A 5,192-nucleotide genomic window follows, 5' to 3' on the forward strand; every position below is an offset into this window, starting at 1 on the left:
CTACTTGTCTATGCTCGTCTACTGGAAACACTTGTTAACCATCAACCGGCATCATAAAGTGTTAACCAATCTCAAGTATTTGGTATGCCAAGTTGAATATCAAGGTTTGAGTCTTAACTCTCAAATATTTGGTATGTCAATGTTGAATATGAAGGTTTATATGAGGTAAAACAGAAATTAAAGAAAAAAAAAGAATGTTTTGTTTTGATATTCATGTGTGATATTGTACAAATAAATAAATATAAAAATAACAAATAAGTACATATGTATTCCTATGTATATGTAGTTTATCATCATCTGGACTATAATGGAGATATCAAAGGAAAACCACAGGGATATAAAATGTTATCCCCGTCCAAAACTTGAAGTGAGCAACAGGCATCGCCTAAGACTTGTGATGGACATAAAATGGCATCACTAGTCTGAGACGAACCTAATACACCACCACCTTGCCATGAACATCAAACGACAATCCTTGCTAAAACCAAGGTTTTAAAATGTTAAAGGGAGAGGTGAGGCAGTTGGGTGCTAAGGAGGCGCAAATTAAAAACTTAAAAATTATGAAAAAAAATAAATATTGAAGTTTTACAATTAATTGTTGATTGTTTAAATTTTTTCATCAAGATTAAGTCTTGATGAAAAAATTTTTTCATCAAGTCTAAGGCTCTAAGTTAACTAGTAACTCTTGTTTAGGAATTTTACTTTTTTCTTCAATTTTGAAATTTCAAAAGTTTTAGACAAATCTATTGCTGCACTTACTAAATATAGATGAACTAGACAAATCTTGAAATTTCGAAAGTTTTAGAGTCATTTCCATGGCTGTTATGATAAAACTTCATTGATGGTTGTGACAAAATCTGTTCATGGAAGATGACAAAACGGATCTAGATTCAATATATATTATGAGTTTATGACAACATGGCAATATGTATCCAAGCATCTCATCAGTTATCACTGCACTTACTATTTGAAAGTGAAACTAAAAGAAAGTAGCAGGCTAGCACCTCTGAGTCTCTGACCTCCCATAAATCTGCCGCCTCACTTAGTTCATAGTTTGAGACAAAAAAATAAGAAAAAAGAGAAAAGGAGGAGGAGGAGAGCCAGTACACAAGATTCAAGAAGGAGGAAGACCTGTGAGTCTCTGACCTGTAACCTGTAGATGTAGGTTTACCGGACACTGGATCCATACATTCTGCAATTTATAATTGAAGAATTTTGGTTGACAAACATTTTGAGTGTGTGGTGAGAGTTCACATCAGCCCCTCACGAGGGGCGCCCCACAGCACATTCCAGCCTTGTGTGGAAACATTTCCTGTTGATAGTAAAAAAGGAATTAGGATCTGTTTCTCACACAGGGTGACTTACAATAATTTTACATGTACATCCCATAATGCATTGGAAACATCTTCAGTAAATAATAACACATAAATAGGGAAAATGTTTTTAATGTACGATGGAATGTATAAGATCGGTGTGAGATGCCATGCATGAGTAATAGATTCGGTGTCTACAAAAAGTGATGAAACATCATTGGGAGATATTCCCAATACAGGGTTGAGATGTGTTGTGGAGCGCTCCCTTGTGAGAGCGGCTGATGTAAATTCGTGTAGTGAGGTGAATCTTTTTAAGTCGTGAGGCCATTTAGAGGAGCCACGTCATCCAGAGCATGCCTATGCCCAAGTGGTGAGGGCTACTTCGTTACATGTCAACTTCAAATTAGCGGAAAAAAGCATCATTTCATCTTTTCCAACTGGAGCCTCAAAGTTGTGAATGACGTACACTCCTAGATCCTCTGCAAAGATACGAAAGATAACGAGAGATAGAGGGGTAACTTCGTGCTCTGACTATTGGTGCATAATATTCTATTTTCAGTTTGATGTATCAAGATACAATTTTGGAGGCACGATTAAGAGCAGCAGGAAAAAAAAAACAAAGGCCTGATCCACTTCACAAAGGCCTGATGTTTTGGGTTGAAGTTATACTGTTATGTCTCAAAGGGAAATATGGTGTTGGATTGAATAAGTGGGAAATAAAACTTTGGGTTTATTTCTTTCATAGTTATGTTCCATTATACCCCACAAGGTGCAGAGAGACATCCGGCGAATTTTTTTGCTTAAAACTATTTGGTAAAAAGCGTCATGGCACAAGTGTTTTGGTACAACTGGCAATAAAATTTGATTATTTTATAAAGATATAATAAAAAAAAAAACTTTTCTCTACATTTCTTTAAAACCAAAGGACATTAAAAAACATATTCTCTCAATTTTTCCTAATTAAAGAGAAAAAATGAATCTTCTTAAATTGAATAAAAAAGGAAAAAAACGTAGACCTATATCTTCAAGCTTGTTGGATCTTTTTGGTTGTTCACCAATAATCGTTGCAAGAACAGGTGCCATCTTTAAAATGGTGGAACCGGTTCCTATCCCTAACAATGATCTCCCTGCTATATATCTTTGATATCAATTTTGTTGCTAGATGGCAATCTCCACATGCTCGAAGGTTTTTCATCACCCTTATGGGAGTCCTGGGACTTGTGCTAATAAGCCCAAAGGCAATTGCCAACTTCTCACTGTGATGACACAAAGCTTGTCGTTTTCCTTCTTCACTGGCATCAATCAACACCTGGTTAGTCTTCGGAACATATCCCTCTGCCTTCAATCTCATCGCAACATCATCCAGCATGGAGTAAATATCCTTTGACCGAGGGTGTCTGCTATCCCCAACCATGAATTCATGTATAACATTATCGATTTCAATGGTACTACAACCTGGGATCTTTAGAATCCCTCTGTCTTTCATGAACCTCCTCAGCCTCGCTACATCACCCCACCGCCCCCTGGCAGCATAGATGTTTGACATGACAACATAGTTCCCGTCGTTAAGTGGTTCTAATTCAACTAGCCGCTCCATTGCAGTCTCCGCCAATTCAACGTTAGCATGGACCGCGCAGGCTTTGAGCAACGTCCCCCACACAACTCCATTCGGCTCCAATGGCATGTTTTTCACCATCTGGTATGCTTCGTCCAGGTGGCCAGCCCTTCCCAGGAGATCTGCCAAACACCCATAATGTTTAATGCTAGGTTCAATCCCACAATCCTTTCTCATCGAGTGGAAAAGCTCCTTGCCCTTGTCTACCAGTCCAGAATGCGAGCAAGCAGATAGAACTGCAATAAATGTGATTTCGTCGGGTCTTGTTCCACACATTTGCATTTGTTCAAATCTATCAAGTGCTTCCTCTGCATAACCATGCATGGCAAGTCCCCCAATGATAGCATTCCACGCGCAGACACCCCTCTGACTGTGTAGCAGCTCTTCAAAAATTTGGGAAGATGTTTGGATGTACCCACATTTCACGTACATGTCTATAAGGGCAGTAGCAAGAGTAGGATTCAAGAAAATTTGGCGCCTATTGATATAGGCATGAACCCATTTCCCCATCTCGAGAGCTCCGAGATGGGCGCAAGCACAGAGTACATTAACCAAAGTCAATTCATTAATGTCAACTCCGGAAATTTGCATCTGGTGAAACAGAGCAAGTCCCTCATTATACCTCTTCAGCTTCACATAGCCCGTGATCATTGCAGTCCACGAGACCACATTTTTCTCGGGCATTCTGTCGAACAAAGAACGCGCAGATTCAAGATCACCGTGGTTAGCATAGAAACTGACCAAAGCGGTCTGAGAGTATATGTCCGACTCCGACCCAGAACCTTGCCTTTTGAGTACGAGAGAGTGCACTCCTTTTCCTTGACTGAGAGACGTGCAAGTTTTCAGAAGAAATGTATAAGTAAACTCGTCGGGTTGAAGTCCCCAATGTAGCATTTTTATATAAAGCTCGATTCCTTGTTTAAGAGCGCCAATGAGTGCATAGCCTCTCACCATTGTGTTGAATACGAAGGTAGTTGGTCTCCTCATCTTCTTGAATACTTGGTAAGCGTAACTCATTTCACCTGAAGCCACCAGTGACTCAACAAGCCTGGCAAGTAGATTATCAGTGTCATCATGTGGGAGTTTGATGATTTGGGCGTGGACTTGCTTCAATTGGATCAAGTGGGTGCATTTGTTGAGCAGCGGAAGGCATCTCAATTCAGGTCGATGATGTGACCTAATATGCAGAGTTTCCGACGGTTTAACGTAATCGGGGATTTGGATTTTGCAATTAAGAGCAAAGCCGTTCATTTCCTGCGTAAATACTCTACCTTCCCCGTCTCTTCGTCTTTCCTCAGAATGAATTATCCTAGTTCGGCTGGACGACGAAGCAAAGGCCTGTCAGCTACTCAGCTATCTAATAAAGTGCGTTTCTTCCAATCGTTGGTCGGACCGTCGGATTGCACAATTCACATATGCGCCCCCACAGAGTGCGACCCATCGACTTCGTGAAATCTCAGCATCCTCGTACACCTCATCAGTCCAAGTTACCTCGAACACCTCGTGTCACTTGGCTAGCACCGGGGTCCGAGCAGCTCGCCACATTCACCACCTACTTAGGTGCCATGTAGCCTCCATATAAAGTGAATCAGTTGTCTCCGATCTCTTTGAGATCACGTTATCCACTCAAATTGGACAGACTTGGATAAGCCATATCAGCTTATACGAAATTCATCTTCGGGTGCGGAACAGATTTCGGGTTAGACAAGCCGGTGACCTTGACACGTTACATAGGGCCTACGATAGCTCGTTTATATAAAGGCATTGCCTCTAGCCTCATAAGGTACGCACGATTTAGCTCTCTCTTACTAGAATTCTCAAGGTATCAACTCTTCACAAATCTCCTACGCTAACTTAAGCATCGGAGTGCCCACACCGGATAAAGTACCCCAAAACCTCTAAGCATTCTTGTCTTGTAGTTCGACCCGACCACGTAATAGTCTGACGTCTGAATTACCTTCCAGTAGGGAGCAACCAGATCGTGCTACATCACACCCCAAAAATTGAGTTCACATCATCGACATCTAGGATGTAGAAAAACTTTTGCATCCCCCAATAATATTCCACCATGCCACATAATGTAACAAAACCTAGTCCAATTAAATTTTAACGGCATTTCTGACGATGTAAATAATTTCTTAATTATTAAAATTTGAACACCTGCCTAGGTCCAATCTTATTTTATCTATACTTCCTTTCTTTCTCTAGCTCTCTCCCCGCCATGGTTTTTAAAACTAACTCGGTGACCGAACCGGTCAGAGGTC

General features: G+C 40.6%; 1 pseudogene across 1 annotated transcript; it reads right to left on the minus strand.

Annotated features, from left to right (window-relative positions):
- Window positions 1-986: 986 nt before the first annotated feature.
- LOC104591779 (pentatricopeptide repeat-containing protein At4g21065 pseudogene) lies at window positions 987-4,480 on the minus strand (annotated as a pseudogene). Its single transcript, XR_016085283.1, has 2 exons — window positions 2,330-4,480; window positions 987-1,312 (listed from the first exon to the last, which is right to left on the minus strand). The product of XR_016085283.1 is annotated as a pentatricopeptide repeat-containing protein At4g21065 pseudogene (transcript).
- Between the last annotated feature and the right edge of the window lie 712 nt (window positions 4,481-5,192).

This window comes from Nelumbo nucifera, chromosome 4 (genome assembly GCF_055504915.1).
Source record: "Nelumbo nucifera cultivar China Antique chromosome 4, China Antique-T2T, whole genome shotgun sequence".
NCBI lineage: Eukaryota > Viridiplantae > Streptophyta > Magnoliopsida > Proteales > Nelumbonaceae > Nelumbo > Nelumbo nucifera.